Source organism: Pan paniscus, chromosome 7 (genome assembly GCF_029289425.2).
Source record: "Pan paniscus chromosome 7, NHGRI_mPanPan1-v2.0_pri, whole genome shotgun sequence".
NCBI classification, from domain to species: domain Eukaryota; kingdom Metazoa; phylum Chordata; class Mammalia; order Primates; family Hominidae; genus Pan; species Pan paniscus.
Genome location: NC_073256.2, coordinates 49612250 through 49631585, shown reverse-complemented (window position 1 = coordinate 49631585; position 19336 = coordinate 49612250). Strand labels below are relative to the sequence as shown.

Sequence of the window (19336 nt, the reverse complement as noted above, 5' to 3'; positions counted from 1 at the left end):
TAAAATGGGAAAATAATTTTTTAATGAATAATCAAGGCTATATTTTTTCATACTATAGAACAAGGGCCAGCAATTTTTTTCTCTAAAGGGTTAGATAGTAACTATTCTAGGCCTTACAGGCCAGATGATCTTTGTCAAAACTACTCAAGTTTGTCACTATAGCAAAGAAGTCATAAACAATACTTAAGCATAACAACGTTACAATGAAATTTTACCTATAGACACTGAAACCTGGATTTATTTAAATTTCATAAAATATTATTCTTCTTTTGACTTTTCAACCACTGAAAAATGTAGAAACCATTTAGCACACAGTACAAAAACAAGCAGCAAGTCAAACATGACCCACTGGACACCTTACCAACTTTGACTACAGAACACAGATAAAATGCTCTAAAACTTAAAGTTCAAGGCTGGCATTATTAACAACCCATTGTGGTGATTTTTAATCTCCATAATGCATTCTAAAATATCAATAAGATATGCAACTTCTTGGTGGAGGCTTTTTGATAAGTTAGTTGCAAAATGGTCCTCATGATAGCTAAATGAGTGGACCTATTCCATAAGGTTGGTAATACTAGTCAATTAAATGCTAAGAGATTATCTGTCAAAATTGTGAGCTCTGTTTTGGAAGAAATTCATCTTAAGTGATTCTATTTGACAGCATTTAGATATTGGGACAAGTTGTCTGCTGAAGTCACTTCTAGTTCATGTCAACAGAAATCACGCCAATAAGATTTTAGTTAGAATGAATTTAGAAAAATTAAGACCAATTACATTCCAAATTAGCTAAGAAAGGGTAGCTTTTTAATCACTTAACTTTTAAGCCATACTCTACTTCACTCTTGATAGAGTAGAAATTCACCTCAAGAGAACCGTATTTTCCACTTAGAATAGTGTCATCTTCTAGAAAATAGACAAATTTAACACCAGTCTCAAGAGGCCAGTCTCAAGAGAAAGTTGGGTTTTGGTGGATGAACTCAGAGATTTCTTTGTTCATAAAACCTCTAACTAGGTAAGGAAATTAATACCTACTGTTACCATGGTAACTGACTTGCCTAATTGCTTGAGGGCTAAACTGAATAAAGTATCCCACTCTTTTTAAAAAGCACTAAAAAAAATTTTTTTTCAAGTTATATGACACATACAGATAATAATCTGAAGTTCAGGAAAAAATTATTAGTTAAATAATGCAATGCTTAACTCTGTTAGCCCATTATACTGTTTAATGTGGAAAAATTTCCACTTACTATTTAAAATGGTTCAATTCTATTGTATTCAAAATATGTAAAGGTTAATGTGATGAAATACACTGTTTTATAAATACTGATTACAATAAAAATGCAAGAATATTTATAATTACTCTGAAATTTGCTAACAAAATATCCTAAAAGACCAGTTGCAATACTTAAGTAATAATTTCAATTTCTCACATTGGGCATGTATGCAAATTTTACAAATATTCATTGAATTTCACAATGTTTCTCTGAAGAAGAAAGCTGTATCTACATCACTTTGCACAAAGGAAAACTAATAAGAAAGACTAGCTGATTTTGCAAAAGTTATGCAGACTGCTCTAGTGTTGAAAATTATACTATGAAGAAGCAGGAAGTAGAGTGGAAAGAAATCTGGACTGAAAGTCAAAAAACCTAGGTTCTAATGCAGCTTTGTGTCAAAAAAAAAAAAAAAAAGTATCCAAAACTTAGAAGACAAAGAGAGGGCAGTATGTCATTTCAATGTCATATAGGAGCACAAGCTCACCCAGCGATTATCAGTATTTCATTAGGGGACATATCTTTATTTGACGGTCATTTACTAATAATTTTAAAACTCAGACTCTAATATCCACATGTTAAATAATAAATTTTGGTCTCATAAAGGTGTAACTGAATCCTGTCCAGTAAAAAAGATAACCTCAAAGTCTATGGTTTTTATTGCCCTATAACACAGCTTTGTATCTAACCTAACAATCTTATTTCCAACTTTTTCCTCCAATGTCTATATTTGTCTTTGCATCTCTCTGAACCAATGTTGTCATCCTGCTGGTTCCCTCATTAACACAACACATATGACATGTGTTCATTCTATATTTGTACAAGAATTATCTTTAAATTATTTGGAAAATTCTGCTTTGACACTTGGTCACTTAGTATCCATGTGACCTTGGACAAGTCACTTTATTTTTCTAAATTTTCATTTCCTCATTTGTAAAATGGGATTATATTCCCATTATTATATTACTTGTCTTATGATATTATATAATTATTATAGTATTTGCTTTCTTGACCACAAGATTAATGTAAAGATAAACAGCAATACATATGATGTCACTTCTTTTAAACTATAATTACACATGAGTTGGAATGATGACAGGACTAGTGATAGGTCTTTTACTGCTATTATACCTCATTCCCTATAGTATACTGGGATCCCCTTAGAGAGGTCAAGAATCTGTAGGTACAGATAAAAATAGCAAATCCATATGAATTAGATAAGATATATAAATTCACTGACACCTAATTAAGCACTGAAGTACTTTATAGGTAGAATATTCTTTCAAATTACAAATTCAAACAGAGAAGAGAAAATGGATTCATTTATCCAATGCTTCTTTCTGACCCATTGGACCTCACTCAAAAAAAGTACTGAATTTCGAAACCCATCTCTTTTTTTTTTTTTTTTTTTGAGACAGAGTCTAGCTCTGTTGCTCAGTCACAGCTCACTGCAGCCTCAACCTCCCCAGGCTTAAGCAATCCTCCCACTTAGCCTCCCAAGTAGCTGGGACTACAGGCACATGCCACCATGCCCAGCTAATTTTTGTATTTTTTGTAGAAATGGAGTTTCACCATGTTGCCCAGGCTGGTCTTGAACTCCTGGCCTCAAGCAATCCTCCCTACCTCAGCCTCCCAATGTGCTGAGATTACAGGCGTGAGCTACCTTGCTGGGCCTATTTTCTTTCTCTCTCTCTCTTTTTTTTTTTTTTTTTTTTTTTTGTTTGAGACAGAGTCTCGCACTGTCGCCCAGGCTGGAGTGCAATGGCGTGATCTCGGCTCACCGCAAGCTCTGCCTCCTGAGTTCACGCCATTCTCCTGCCTCAGCCTCCGGAGTAGCTGGGACTACAGGCACCCACCACCATGCCCGGCTCATTTTCTGTATCTTTTTTTTAGTAGAGACAGGGTTTCACCGTGTTAGCCAGGATGTTCTTTCTCTTTAACTATACTACAGAAACTATATAGGAGGTTTACAACTAGTCTGACAACAGAAATTCATATACTCATCTAACTTTTCATGTGTGTGGAAAAGAATATTAAAAAAGAGATTTCAAGGATAAGTTACAAGACTGGATTAATAAGTGTTTTTCAAATATTCTGACACAGAAAGATTACAAAACCAAAGCAGCTTAAGTACTCCAGCAATTCCGTTTGGTTGTCAATACTCTAATTTTCATTAGAATCTTTGGGCTTCACCAACACAATTATGTTATTTTTACTGAGAAGCAGCTTCCAGTCAAAAAAGCCTTTCATTTTTAACAGAAAGCGCAATAAACTTTTTAAAAATTCTGGGCTTTATTTCTTTTATTATATTACATATTTTCTGAAAATGTAACCTTGCACATTGAGTTTTTATACTTACATATATACTAGTAACTAATTTATACACATACATATATATACACACACAGATTGTGTATCTAGATACATATACATGTATACAATCTATAGTTTATTGCAGAAGATATCATTTATAAGGTATTCTCCTGTATGGTTTTTGAGAATTTCTTTCTACTTTTCAATGAACCAAAAAGAATAAGAAGGGGTAGAGGAAAACAGAGAAAAACCAAAGAATGCATGCCAAAGCCCTCATTAAATTCTCTAATTAAAGAAGCTTTCAAGACTTTCATGAATCTATTACTACATTTCTGCTAATCTTAACTTCCCTCCAAACAAACCAAGCAAACAAACCAGAAAAGCTAAATAAAACTACCCATTCACATCTAGGTTAACTGTAGTAAGACGATGTAATTTTTAAAAGCAGTAGGATGATTTTTGAGAGACTTGTTTCTTTATAGGTATCTAACAATTTTTCCTAACTGTCAAATATTATATAAAGCACAATTTTGTACTAATAAAACCAAGTGAAATAAACTGTAAATGGAATCAAACAAATAAACACAATAAAATGCCATTAATTTTAGTTAGTAACAAGGGTAAAGGATAAAAGCTACGTTCTTTGCTGTGTCATAGTGAGAAGCCACACTGCCCATAAACCGGGAACATCACTTGACCTGAACTGAATCCATGGCACAGCGAAGTGCTTTATAACTGGATTTCACTACCCAACTGAATAATTCATCATTTTTAATGAATTTCCTCTGTTCTCTAAGTAGCTATAGCCAGTCAGCTGAAATCAACCATTATAAACTGGGAAATTGCAGAGAAAGTTTTCAAGTAAGTCAATTTAAAAAGTTGCTTAGGTTGTCTATTTTTCCTTTTATATTTATTACTGTTACTTCGTATGGCCTGAAATAAAATTTTATAGGATCCATCAGTAAGTGGATGTTGACGGTTGCCTTGCTAACATCCGTTCCACCCTGGACCCTTAATACAGTACCGATAAATTTCATTCAGGTAAAGATCAGTTACCCACAAAGCCAATGTCCAATGTGCTTTAAGGAAGGTGTCCCACTCCCAGCCCACAGTAGAGCCAGTGGTCTAAAGGTAATCCAATTTCTCTTGCTGCAATGATGATTCAGAAACTCAGCCCTGGCTGGACGTAGTGGTACGTGCCAGCAATCCCAGCACTTTGGGAGGCTGAGGCAGGAGGCTGGCTTGAGTCCAGCCTAGGCAACATGGCGAATACTATCTCTACAAAAAATACAAAAATGAGCCAGGTGCGATGGCACACATCTGTAGTCCCAGCTACTTGGGAGACTGAGGTGGGAGGATCGCTTGAGCCCAGGGATTCGAGGTTGCAGTAAGCCACGATCTTGCCACTGCACTATAGCCTGGGTGAAAGAGTGAGACCTTGCCTCAAAAAAAAAAAAAAAAAAAAAATCAGCATTGCCAGGTAGAAAGAGAAACTCATAAATTTTACAATAAGACCAATTTAAGTATAGGGGGAAGAGGGAAAGGTAAAAGTGGAGACTGGTAAAAAAGAAACTGGAAAATTAATACACAATTCTGGAAGCAGCCATAAATTTACCTAATGCAAATCTTACATAGTAAGTTCAAATATAGTCTTTTCGGACAGGATAAGTTTATGTAACATGAATAAGAAGAAAAATCAGCAATTTTGTGATTGTATAATTCCTGGAAGGAAAAAAGTTATCCTCCAGTCTAATTATTTTTCTACTGTATTTCAGAGACTCTGTTTTATGAATGAACAGCAAAAGCAAGTCAGGTACCAATAGGTGATGTCTCCTGCTTCACATCAAAACTTCCAGGAGGAGCTACAAAGCTTTGATATTTTTTTCTGATGGCTTCTATTATTCTTACCACAGACTACGAAGATCTCATACCTCTATCTTCTTGGTTTCAAAGACAGCTAAAGAGAAGGTGAATTTCTGCCCTCCACTGAGGAGCTAGCCTAAAACACTAACAGTAGAAGAGATTGGAAAAATGCAGAGATGAGAACAATAGAGTCAGAAAGAAACAGAGGCTTGAAGTAGGCTCAGGAGGGAAGGTCATTGTTCTCCTTTTTTTGGAGAACAATTATTCTAATTTCTTATTTCCCCATGAAGAAACTGTTCAAAAGCCATCCTCTTTCTTAATCCTCCCTCATATTAAGCATTTTATCAAAGGAAAGAAAAAAAAATCACCTTTAAAAGAGTCTGATTGCTATCACTAACCAGCTTTACAAAAGATAAGCCTAATTTTTATTAAAGCTCCAAAGTCTCCTAAAATAAATAATTTTTCCACAGGATCTCTTTGAAGACAAGTAATTTTATCTATTTGTTTAACAGGAGCAAGTAAGGTACCAGATGCAAAATAAGGATACTCAAATTATTTTTATCCTAGGATAAATTATTATCCTATCTCATTTTTATATATGAGACAGAATCAAATACAATTATATCCAAGTCCAAATTATACAATTATATCCAAAATTTATATCAAAAATCAGTAACAGCAAAAATGACAACCTGCCTGGGAATAAACCTAACATAAAATATACAAGATCCATTTTAAAGATAACCAGCAAATTTTATTAAGACAGTTAAAAAAGGACTGGATAAGACACACTGAGTTCCGGCACAGCCAGACCCAAAACTGTAAATATATTAATCAAATCAATACACTCAAGAAGCAATACCAAGAAAAAAAGTCATCAGAATTTTTCATTGAACCACGTGAGTTTACATTAAAGTTCACTGGGAAGAGAAAATACTCAAGAGCAGCAAATTTTTTTTGAAAAACAAGACCAACAAGGAAAAACTCACCCTACTAAATATGAAACTTTTAAAACTACAGTAATTAAAATAGTGTGTGCCAGGTGAGGTGGCTCACACCTGTAATCCCAGCACTTTCGGAGGCCGAGGCGGGCAGATCGCCTGAGGTCAGGAGTTCGAGACCAGCCTGGCCAACATGGTGAAACCCCATCTCTACTAAAAATACAAAAATTAGCCAGGTGTGGCAGCAAGTGCTGTAATCCCAGCTACTAGGGAGGCTGAGGCAGGAGAATTGCTTGAACCTGGGAGGCGGAGGTTGCAGTGAGCGGAGATCATGCCATTGCACTCCAGCCTGGGCAATAAGAACGAGACTCCCAGTCAAAAAAAAAAAAAAAAATTAGTGTGGAATTGGTGTAAAAATACAAAAACAGATCACACATAGCGTGTCTAATCCCATATAGAGAAAACCTTGAAGACTGCAGAGACTATGGAAGGTGGTGAACATGTTAATTTGTTTGACTGTAGGAATCATTTCACTACGTATATGTGTATCAAAACATCATGTTGTACACCATAAATACATATAATAAATAAATAAAACTTGCCATGTCCAGAAATAGATCCATGTAAATATGGAAATTTGACATACGATGGAGACATTTCTTATCTTTGAGAAAAAACAAGTTATTCAAGAAATGAGGCCAAAAAACTGGTTATAATTTTGATATATCATTACCAGCAAAAATTTAAAAGATTGACCATATGCAGTAATTACGAGAGAAGAAACTGGCATCACCATTTTGAAAGATGTTTCATAGAAGGCATCAAAATTTTAAATCTGCATAACCTTCAAGTCAGTAATTACATCTATCCTATGGAAATATTTGCACATATGCACAAAGACGTATGTAAAGGATGTTCATTACATCCCTTTGTAAAAGCAAAAATATGGGAAGCAGTTATAGGGTAAATTAATAGGTAAATAAACAATGACACATCCAAAATATGGCATACTAAGCTGCCAGTAAAAGAATAAAATAGAACTATATATATTAAGATTATTCTCTAAGATAAATGCTAAGTAAAACAGAGGGAAAACGAAGTGTCAGTGGTAGTTTAAATTTCAAAATAGAAAATGAAATTGGCCAGGCACAGTGGCTCACGCCTATAATCCCAGAACTTTGGGAGGCCGAGGCAGGCGGACCACGTAGTCAGGAGTTCGAGACCAGCCTGACCAACATGATAAAACCCCATCTCTAATAAAAATACAAAAATTAGCAGAGCATGGTGGCGGGCGCCTGTAATCCCAGCTACTCACGAGGCTGAGGCAGGAGAATCGCTTGAACCCGGGAGGTGGAGGTTGCAGTGAGCCGAAAATGTGCCACTGCACTCCAGCCTGGGCAACAGAGTGAGACTCTATCTCAACGTCTCAAAAAAAAAAAAAAAAAAAAAAGAGAAGGTCGGGCAAGCGGCTCACGCCTGTAATCCCAGCACTTTGGGAAGCCAAGGCGGGCAGATAACAAGGTCAGGAGATTGAGACCATCCTGGCTATCATGGTGAAACCCCGTCTCTACTAAAAATACAAAAAATTAGCCGGGCGTGGTGGCGTGCACCTGTAGTCCCAGCTGCTGGGGAGGCTGAGGCAGGAGAATGGCGTGAACCTGGGAGGCGGAGCTTGCAGTGAGCCGAGATTGTGCCACTGCACTCCAGCCTGGGCGACAGAGTGAGACTCCGTCTAAAAAAAAAAACAAGAAAAAAGAAAATGAAATTCTATGTATATATAAATGCAAAGAACAATCCAGGAGGACCCTCAGACAGGGTAAGTTTACATAATACAAACAAGAAGAAACATCAGATATTTTGCAATTATGGAAGGAAATAAGTTATCTTGTAGTCCAATTATTTTTCTACTGTACTTCAATGACTCAGTTTTATGAACGAACAGCAAAAGCTGGTGAGGTACCAATTAATAGGGGCCCCTACTGGTAACTGAATGGGACTGAGGTCAGGCATATGAAGGGGGAGTTTCAATACTCTATAATTTGTTTCTCAGTAAGCATGATCCCCCCTCCCTCACTCCGTGTCTACCTCTTTCTTGCTATCTGAGAGTAGTATGAAGGGCTTCTGTAAGTAATAAAGTAAATAACAGTCTATATTTTTTCAAATTGGAGTCCTGAGGTTAAACATGTCTCATGGTTTTAGTAAAGTCAAGCATAGGAGGAGGAAAAAGAGGCTGATTACCTTAACACTAAGAAAGAGGACGATAATGATCCATTGTGTACAGCAAATTTCAATAGCATCCTAATCTCCATTCAGCCCTCCTCACCCCATCCCAAAATGTGTAACAGCAAAGTTTTATGGATGGAATTGACCTTATCACCAAGACTACAGGTGAAATCCAACTGTCTTAAGGAAAATCCAATTCCCCTTGCTATACAACTGATTCAAGGACAGGAGCTATGACCAGGTCTCAGTTCTCTGGCCTCCATCTCCTGGCCATAATTATTGCTTCCAAGGCAGTCCAATTGCAACAAATTTCAGGACTCTCCTCTGGTACGGGAAAGGATGCTTTTGCTCCTGCTAGATGTGGTCATGGTTGATGCAAGTAGCCATCTTACAAGCATACAAGAAACCACCCTGAAGGTGGTTTCATAGAAGAGGGCCAAGAATAAGGCCAGAAAAATAGTCGGATCCCTGAGTGAACTTGCCTGAAGGCCACTCTACCTCAGATGTCTCCATGAAACAGACCAATAAATAACCTTTTATTGCTGAAGTCAGCTTGACTGGTTTTTCCATTACTTGCAACTGAAGGCACTCTTGTTGACAGGATGGGATAATTAAAATGTAAGACCACTTCTTGATCTGACTTTTTGAAGATTGAATAGAATTCCATTTTATCTATCATAATTTAACAATTCCCTATTGATGATAATTAGGTTGCTTGCGAATTTCACCAAAAATAACGTTCAATGAATACCCTTGTGGATATGTGGGTATTGTTAGGCATTCCTATCATTTCTATAGGATAGATTCCTAGATATGAAATTACTAGGTCATAGAGTACTCTACTTCTCTGCTTACCTTCTCACCAATAAATTATTCACAATAGTATGCTAACCCCAAAAGGTAAAACTAGACAAAGAAGCAGCCCACACAGAAAGCCAAGAGAAACTTCCACAGTAGCAGGGTTAAACTAAACCACTGGTGAAGGATTTCAAACTGACAACTATGAAAAGGTGCTTTAAGGCACCTACTACTCCTACAAGAAGAGTCTCATCAAAGAATAGAAGTCCATGAAGGGCTGACTATTAGTTACAATATAACCACATGTAACTCAACACCTAACTTTGTGGTGTTAGATATAAATCAAATTGATGGTATTTGAGTTGAGTGTTAATGGACCATCATCATCACCATGACCATCATCATCAAAACTATAGCCATTAATATCTATATCCTACCCTTTCCCCACTACTTGTCTAGTAGATCACAATCTTTGATGTATAATATCCAAGGGAGATAGTGCCTCCCAGTCTTCTGACCAGCCCTCCTCCAGTGATCTTGTCTGCATCCTGCTCCACCCATTTATTCCTACAAAGATACTATGTTATTACCAACGGCTGAATCCTTCCATAATCTCAATTCCATATATCCCACTCTCCAACCAACACCTCCTGTTTTTCAAGTTCATTCCCTCTAGAAACTCAATTCCAACAATCTTTTCATCTAACTGGGGCCTTTAAGGGCCCTGCTACCATATCATTGTCCTCACCCCTTGGGCAGTCCTTAATTCTCTTCTTGACCAGTTTAAACTCCAAGTTAACAGCCACTTCCTTGCATACTCCCTCAAATTCATTGCCCTTCTGGCTTTATTACTATCTCCTGGCAAAACTCTAACCCCGAATAAAAAAGAACTCTTGACCTACTCTGTGCCTGTACCTATGCAGCTGAATGAATGCAGCAGGTGAAAAGCACAATCATTTTGACTGGTCTCACCTTAAATTTGTGACCACCAGCTTCAAGTGGGCCCTTACTGCTTCCTGGCAATCCTACAACTTTTCCCTAATCTATTTACTATCCTCCCCTCCTAAGACTATTTTATACCTTCTCCTCTCCACTTAAACTTCATATCTCCTCCACCGATCGTCACTCTTAGCTGATGATCTTGCTTCCGATTTCACTAGAAGCAATCAAAAATGAATTTCCACAGGCTCTTACCCTGAAATCTATATCACATAATTATATTTGTACCCATATACTCTACTGTGGTGGTTAATTTTATGTGTCAATTTGAGTGGGCCATGGGGTGCCCAGATATTTGGCTAACCATTATTCTGGGTGTGTCTGTGAGGATGTTTCTGGGTGAGACTAACATTTGATTCAGTAGACTGAGTAAAGCAGATTGCCCTCCCTAATGTGGGTGGGCCTTCAATTTGTTGAAGGCCTGAATAAATAAAAAGGCTAAGTAAGGGAAGATCTGCTCCCTCTGCCTGTCTTTGAGCTGGGACATTGGTCTTCTCCTGCCTTCAGACTTGGACTCAGACTGGAACTTACATCATAGGCTCTCCTGGTTCTCAGGTCTTCACAATTGGCCTGGAACTAAACCATTAGCTCCCGTGGGTATGTCTCCTGGCAGATCTTAAGACTTTTATAATCTCTTGATAGATACAGAGACAGAAATACAGATAGAGATGGACACAGAGATATAAAGATCTCCTATTGGTTCTGTTTCTCAGGAGAACTCTAATACATCTACCTTTTCTTATGTAACTATGGATGAACTATCGGTACTCCTACATCCAACCTCTCCATGTGTGCAAACCTCTCATCTACTCAAAGACATTTGCTCGAAGACATCTACTCAAAGACATTTTCCCATCTCCTACATCATCAACTTTTTCCTCTCTACTGGTCTGCCAGAAAAGACCCATCAACATATACGCAATTTTTTCCAACTAAAAAAAAGAAGAAGAAAAAAAAACTCAACTTTTGGCTAACTGCTCCATTATTATTCTCCCCTTTGTAGGAAAACTACTCAAACGAGTCATCTATAATAGCATCTCTGTTTCCACTCCTTTAATCCTCTCTTAAACCCACTGTAACCACTCCACTCCACGAAAAGGGCTCATGTCAAGGTTTCCAATGACTTTTATGTTGTCAAATCCTATAGCCAATTCTCAACGCTCATCTGAGTCAATGTACTGGCAGTAAGTGACACAATTAATCACACCCATCTTCTTGAAACATTTTATCAGGTTTCTGTGATAATTCTTGAGTCTCCATCTATATCAGTAACAATCCCTTTTCAGTATACTCTGCTGCTCCTTCTTACCTCCCCAATCTCTAAACATCACAGCATTCTAGGATTCAAGTCACAGACCTGTTCTCTTCTCCCTCTACACTCACTCCCTTAGAGTCTGCTGGCTTTTAAATTAGCTGTTATACACTAATGACTTCCAAAGTTATATAAACAGCCTAGACCATTCCTCAACTTCAAACTCTGATAGCCACTTATTTACTGGATATTTGAATCTCTAATTGGCATATTCCACTCAATAGATATAAAGTTTCCCCAAACTGCTCCTTTTGTATATTCCCCATCTTAGTAAGTCACCTTCATCTTTCTGGTTGCTCATGCCAAAAGCCTTGGATTCATCCTGACTCATCTCCTCCTTTCACATTCTGCATCTAATCTGTCAGCAAATACTGTTGGTTCTATCTTCAAAACAAAGCCAAAATTCGACCTCCTCTCACCACTTCCGCTGCTACAATGTTGGTTCAAGCCATATTACCTTTTACCTGCTTTTCCCTATGGCCTATGCTCAAAACAGTAGCAGAGTGATTCTGTTACAAGATAACACAATTTAAAGGACTATATAACATAAGTGACTGAAATTTACCCCAGAAAGGCAAGGGTGGTTCAACATAAGAAAATTAATCAATATAACACACTACATTAAGATAAGGGAGGAAAAATACATGATCATTTCAATTGACACAGAAAAGGCATTTGACAAAATCCAACACCCTTTCATGATAAAAACTCAGAAAACTAGGAATAAAAGGGTATTTCCTCAACATGACAAAGGGCATTTATGAAAACCCACAGCTAACACCATACTTAATGGTGAAAGACTGAAAGCTTTCCACCTAAGATAGGAAGCAAGACAAAGATACCCACTTTCACCACTGCTTTTCAACATCATATTGAAAGTTCTAGCCAGAGAAATTAGACATGGAAAAGAAATAAAAGGCATCCATAATGGAAAGGAAGAAGTAAAACTATCTCTATATACAGATGACATAATCCCATATAAAAATCTCAAAGAAAGCTACTAGATCTAATAAGTAAATTCAACAAAGTTTCAGAGTACAACATCAACGTTGAAATATCAGCTGTTGTTATACACCAGAAATGAACAATCTGAAAGGAAACTAAGAAAGTAACTGCACTTACAATAGCAGCTAAAAGAATAAAATACCAAGGAATAAATTTAACCAAGGAGGTGAAAAACGTGTACTCTGAAAACTACAGAATGCTGCTGAAAGAAATTAAAGAAAACACAAATAAATGGAAAGATATCCCATGTTTATGCATAGAAAGACTTAATATTGTTAAGATGTCAATACTACCCAAAGTTATCTACAGATTCAATGCAATCCCTATCAAAAGGCTTTTCTGCAGAAATGGAAAAGGTGATCCTCAAACTCATCAGAATTGCAAGGGACCCCAAATAGCCAAAATAATCTTGAAAAGAAGAACAAAGTTGGAGGACTCATGTTTCCCAATTTCTAAACTTACTACAAAGCTACTGTAATCAAAACAGTGTGGTACAGGCATAAGGACAGAAATATAAATACAATAGAATAGAATTGAGATTCCAGGAGTAAATCCATACATTTACCACCAATTGATTTTTGACAAGGGTGCCAAGTCCATTCAGTGGGGAAAGAATAGACTCTTAAACATGTGGTGCTGGGACAACTGGATCTCCATATGGAAAAGAGTGAAGTTGGACCCCTACCTCACACCATATACAAAAATAACTTAAAATGTATCACACTAATATACAAGAATTTACTTAAAACTCCAATAGAAAAAGTAAAACTATAAAACTATTAAAAGAAAACATAACAGAAAATCTTCATGGCCTTGGATTTGGGAATTAGGTATGACGCCAAAAGCATAGGCAATAAAAGAAAAAACAGATAAACTGGACTCTATAAAAATGTAAAAGTGAATCAAAGAACAATATCAAAAAGTGAAGAAAACCCACAAAATGGGAGAAATTATTTGCAAATCATATACCCAATAAGGGTTTAATATTCAGAATATATAAAGATCTCCCACAATTCAACAGAAAAAAAAACTCAATTAAAAAATGGGCAAAGGACTTAATAGACAGTTCCCAAAGAAGATATATAATGGCCAATAAGCACATTAAAAGATGCTCAACATCATTAGTCATTAAAGAAATACAAAATAAAACCACAGTAAGATACCACTTCCCACCACCTACTAGGATAGCTATAATTTTTAAAAAAGGAAATTAAGTTTTGGTGAGCATATGGAGAACTGGAACACTTGTACACTGCTCCCATGGAAAAACAGTTTTAGCAGTTCCTTAAAAAGCTAAACTAAAAGCTTACCATGTGATCCAGTAAGTCCACACGTAGGTATATTCCCAAAAGAATTGAAAATAGGAACTCAAACAGATTCTTGTACACCAATGTTAATAACAGCATTATTCACAATAGCCAAAAGGTGGAAACAACCTAAGTGTCCATCAACATATGAATAAATAAATATGGCATATATATAATATAAACAAATGGAATATTATTCAGCCATAAAAAGAAATCGAGTTCTGATACATGCCACAACATGGGTGAACCTTGAAAACATTATCCTCACAAAAGACTCTGAATAGCCAAAGCAATCTTGAGCTAAAAGAACAAAGCTAGGGGCATCACACTACCTGACTTCAAAATATACTAAACTCTAGTAATCAAAACAGCACAGTACTGGCATAAAGAGACACACAGATAATAGAACAGAATAGAGACCCAAGAAATAAAACCACACATTTATAGCCAACTGATTTTTGACAAAAGAGCCAAGAACCCACAATGGGGAAAGGTCAGGCTCTTCAATAAACGGTGTTGGGAAAACTGATAACCATATGCAAAAGAATGAAAGTAGTCAATTATCTCTCACCACATACAGCATCAACTCAAAATGGACTAAAGACTTAAATGTAAGACCCAAAACCATGAAACCACTTGAAGAAAACACAGGAAAAAAGCTCCCTAACATTGGTCAGGGCCAGAGGTTCCCAACCCCAGGGCCACAGATTAGTACCAGTCCATGGACTGTTAGGAACCAGGACACAAAGCAGTAGGTGAGCAGCAGGCAAGCAAGCGAAGCTTCATTTTTATTTACAGCTGCTCCCCATTCCTCACGTTACCACCTGACCTCCACCTCCTGACACATCAACGGTGGCATTAGATTCTCATAGCAGCGCAAACCCTACTGTGAATTGCGCATGCAAGGGATCTAGGTTGTATGCTCCTTAGAAGAACCTAATGCCTTATCAACTGTCACTGTCTCCCATCACTCCCAGATAGGACCCTCAAGTTTCAGGAAAACAAGCTCAGGGCTCCCAGTGATTCTACATTATGGTGAATTGTATAATTATTTCACTATATATTACAATGTAATAATAATAGAAACAAAGTGCACAATAAATGTAATGCGCTTGAAATATCCTGAAACCATCCTCTCCCTCCTGTGGATGGAAAAATTGTCTTCGATGAAACCAGTCCTTGGTACCAAAAAGGTTGGGGACTGCTGATCTGGGCAATGATTTTTTGGATATGACTTCAAAAGCAAAGGTAACAAAAGCAAAAATAGACAAAGGGATTACCTCAAAATAAAATGCTTCTCTACACAGCAAATTCAACAGACTGAAGACAGAATCTACAGAATCGGATAAAATATTTGCAAACTATACATCTAATAAGAGGTTAATTTCCAAAATGTTTAAGGATGTCAAACAACTCAATAGCAAAAAAATAAAAAAATTTAAAAACCATATTTAAAAAATGAGCAAAAGACCTGAACAGACATTTCTCAAAAGGAGATATACAAATAACCAACAAGTATATGAAACATTGCTCATCAATAACCATCAGGGAAATGTAAATCAAAATCACAATGAGATATCACCTCACACCTGTTAGAATGGCTATTACCAAAAAGACAAAAGATAAGTGTTGGCGAGGATGTGGAGAAAAGGGAACTCCTTCCTCGCTGTTGGTGGGAATGTAAATTATTACTAACATTATGGAAATAACTCAAAATATTAAATGTAGAACTACAAGCGGGTCCAGCAAATCCACTACAGGGTATATATTCAAGGGAAATGAAATCAGTATGTCAAAGAGCTATCTGCACTTCCATGTTTCCTGCAGCACTATTCAACAATAGCCAGAATATGGAATCAAGCTAACTGTCCATCAACAGATGAGTGGATAAAGAAAATGTGATATACATATACAATGGAATAGTATTAAGCCATAATAAAGAATGAAATCCTGTCATTTGCAGCAACATGAATGGAACTGGAAGACATTCTGTTAAGTGAAATAAACCAGGCAGGGAAAGACAAATATCGCATCTTCTCACTTATATGTGAGAGCTAAAAAATTTGATGTCATTGAGGTAGTAAGTAGAATGGTGATTACCAGAGGCTGGGATGGATGGGTGGTGGGAATGAAGAGAGGTTGTTAATGAGTACAAAAATACAGTTAGATAGAAGGAATATCATAGGGTTTGAGAGCTATATAGAGACAAAAAAATAGGTAAGTGATTGCTAGGAAAGCGGGTGGGATTGAGTACTAATGGTTATGGAGATTCTCTTTTGGGTAATGAAAAAGTCCTAAAGGTAATTGTGATAAAGGTTGTACAACTCTGAAGACAAACTAAAAACCATTGTATTGCACACTTTAAATGAGCGAATCATATGATATATTAATTATATCTCAATAAAGCTGTTTAAAAAAGAATTCTGAGTGGAATTGGCCAGATACAAAAAAGACAAATATTATATGATTCCACTTATGTAGACTATCTTGAATAGGCAAATTTGTAGAGGAAGAATGTGCATTTAAAGTCACTAAGGGCTGGGCGGATGAGGCAATGGGGAGTTATTGCTTAAAAGTTATAGTTTCTGTTTGAAGTCGTTAAGGTCTTGGAAATAGTGGTGGTGATGATTTCACAACATGATCAGTGTAATTAATGTCACTAAACTGAACACTTAAAAATGGTTAAGATGGCAAATTTTATGATATCTTACTCCAGTTTTTTAGAAACATAATTCAGATCACGTTTCCCTAACAACTCTCCAACAGCTTCCCATCTCCCTCAGAATGAAAGCCCAAATTTTCAATATAGCCCATAAAGTCCTACACATTCTGGCCCCTTTCCCTTTCTGGCCTGACCTCTGACCTCCTCTCCGCTCTGCTCCAGCTCTTAAGTTGCTCTCTGAACATAAAGAGGCAGGTTCCCCCAGGGCCTTTGTACTTTCTTCTCCTCCAGAGAACATCAAGGTAAGTTCTCTCACTTCCTTGAGCTCTGGACTCAAAAATTCCCTTCTCAGCGAGGACGTCCCTGACCACTTATTGTAAAACTGCAGCTCCCTACAGCCCCCCACCCACAACACACACACACACTCTTCATCCCCCTTTCCTTTTTCATCTCCATTTTCACCTTCTGTCATCCTATGATTTTACTTTTTGCCTGTCTCTTTCCACTAAAATGTAAGCTCCAAAAGGAGAGAGATGTTTGTCTGTTTTGTTCATTGTTGGTATCTCTAGTGCCTAGAGCAGTCCTTAATAAACATTTGTTGGATTAATAAAGGGAGACCACTGTGGGGGAAAAAAAATAAAAGAAAATAAAATTTTAGCTGAAGAATGCAAGCCCCTTTAAATTATCAGGCCCAGAGAGGCATTAGAATGAAAAAACAGTCCCGTCTCACTCCCGGTCTGAGCTGGATAATTGTCTCTTAAAGCCCACCTGCTATGTGGGCTCTAGACTGGCACCAAGAAGCCATAAAATGCCATATGCTGGACACGATAACTCATACCCCATGAGTTACAGTGTACAGCCAATCATTAAGCAATGGTATCTCTGTAAACCAATAACAATTCCTGACCAACTTTGTCTCAGCCCACTCTTCCCCTTGGCCTTTAAAAACCTGCTTGTAACCAAGGCTGAAGGAGCACTCCCCAAGGCAACTGGGAAATAAGTCCTGGGCAGCTGTCCTCATTTTGGCTGAAGTAAACACTTTAAATTATAATTTTGTGCCCCAGCCTCTTCCTTTTAGGTAGACACCACTATTCAATGACATCAAGATCTGAACTGTCCTACTTACCCCAATATCCCACCCCTAAAAAGAAATGTACCGAACCATAAAAAGCCTGAAGTACTCCGATTTACAGACTCCTGTATTAGCATCCTAAGAATTATATTACCCTCTTCAATAGGGAGTAGTATTTTTCATATCAAACCTAGCCTGAGAACAACTGAGATTCAACTAGGAAAAAAAGAAAAGAAAATCCATTAAAGACTGAGTGATTTGAACTCAAAAATATCCATCATCACTTGCTAAATCATAGACAGCAGGTTATTTCCCTCGACTTTGCTGTGCAGACCTGGAGTGGCTCAATTTCTGCCACAATAAAGGCCGTACTAGAAAGAGCAATCCTAACTAAGCGCGCAAGGTAAACATCAAGCTGGGGCCGTCAGGGGCGGGGAAACACTTTCTGAATGGCGGAAGCTCCGAGAGACGCCTTTCCCAGCTGCTCCAGAGGGGAAAGGAAAAGGGAGAAAGTCTGTTTTTCCAGAATCTCCCAAACACAGCCCAGGGGCCTGCTCCGCGGGCCTAAGCGCCTCCACGTGTCTCAGAAGCCTAGCACTATAGATACCCCAGGGCACGGAGCTGGGAAAACGGGAATAGGAAGACACTTTACCCCGAGAAGATCCAGTCCAACAGGTCTTCTTCAGCCGGATGACTGTGGAGCGCCACCACAAGCAGGGCCTGCAACCCAGGCATCCAGGCTAGACACCAAATCAGCAAACTTTATTCCCGCGCTGCCGAGTACAAGCCGGCGCCTCCCCGGCGCACACAGTACACATCAGCTCCGGGAGACCGACCCGACCCGCCCCTCCAGCCCCGTCCCCGCCCCCGTTCCTGCCCCACCCCTTTCCCCGCCCCCGGCCCGGCTCGCCTTTCTCGCGGCGCTGCAACCCTCCCACCACAGCCCATCCAGCCCCGCCCAGCGCGCCGCGGTGCGCATGCGTGGAGGCCCTCGCTGCCGCTGAGCACCTCGGGAAGTGTAGTCTCTTCGCAGGTGCCGCTGGGCAGCTAGAGTCCTGCATCCCGGTGGAATCCGGAGAAGTGAGAACATTCCCGCCGCCCGGTCCTCATTCCCATCTTCCCACCTGTCCAGTCCCCTCGCACTCCCGCTGCACCCCACGCGCCGGGCTTCAGTCAGAGAGTGCACTGAGGAAGAGCGGAGACCCCCTCTTCCCCTCAGCGGGCTGTGCCGGGGGAGGCGGGGTCCACCGCCCGCCCCCCGCCGTCGCTCTCCCCGCCTCCCCTTCCCTCCCCTCCTGGCGGGTGTGGGGCCGGTGTCCGAAGTCAGGCGGCGGCCCCCGCAGCGGCCGCAGGAGGGGCGGCTGCGGTGGGCGCCGCGGGCGATGCCCCTGCCCGGCTGCTCCGGCGGGGGGCAGTGCGAGCGGCGGCGGCGGGGGAGGAGGCGGGGGGCGGCGGCTGCGGCGGCTGCAGCAGAGGGGCCGAGAGCTGGCGGTGGCGGCGGCGGTGGTCGTGAAGGGCATCGGCGGCGGCGGTGATGGCAGAGATGATGTGAGTGCCCGCCGGCTGG

At 39.1% G+C, this 19336-nt stretch overlaps 2 protein-coding genes across 4 annotated transcripts in view; one reads left to right on the top strand and one right to left on the bottom strand.

The window, feature by feature from the left end:
- Positions 1 to 18653, bottom strand: part of WRN (WRN RecQ like helicase) — a 151650-nt gene extending 132997 nt beyond the window's left edge. The window contains exon 1 of one of the 2 annotated variants that reach the window (XM_003830758.5): positions 18422 to 18653. The gene's annotated coding sequence lies outside the window, so the exon portion shown is untranslated. The remainder of the gene's footprint in view (positions 1 to 18421) is intronic. The other variant, XM_034965923.3, reaches the window with a different exon arrangement.
- Positions 18654 to 19037: 384 nt separating this feature from the next.
- Positions 19038 to 19336, top strand: part of PURG (purine rich element binding protein G) — a 37854-nt gene continuing 37555 nt past the window's right edge. For both annotated transcript variants that reach the window (XM_034965925.4, XM_034965926.4), the window contains exon 1: positions 19038 to 19317. The gene's annotated coding sequence lies outside the window, so the exon portion shown is untranslated. The remainder of the gene's footprint in view (positions 19318 to 19336) is intronic.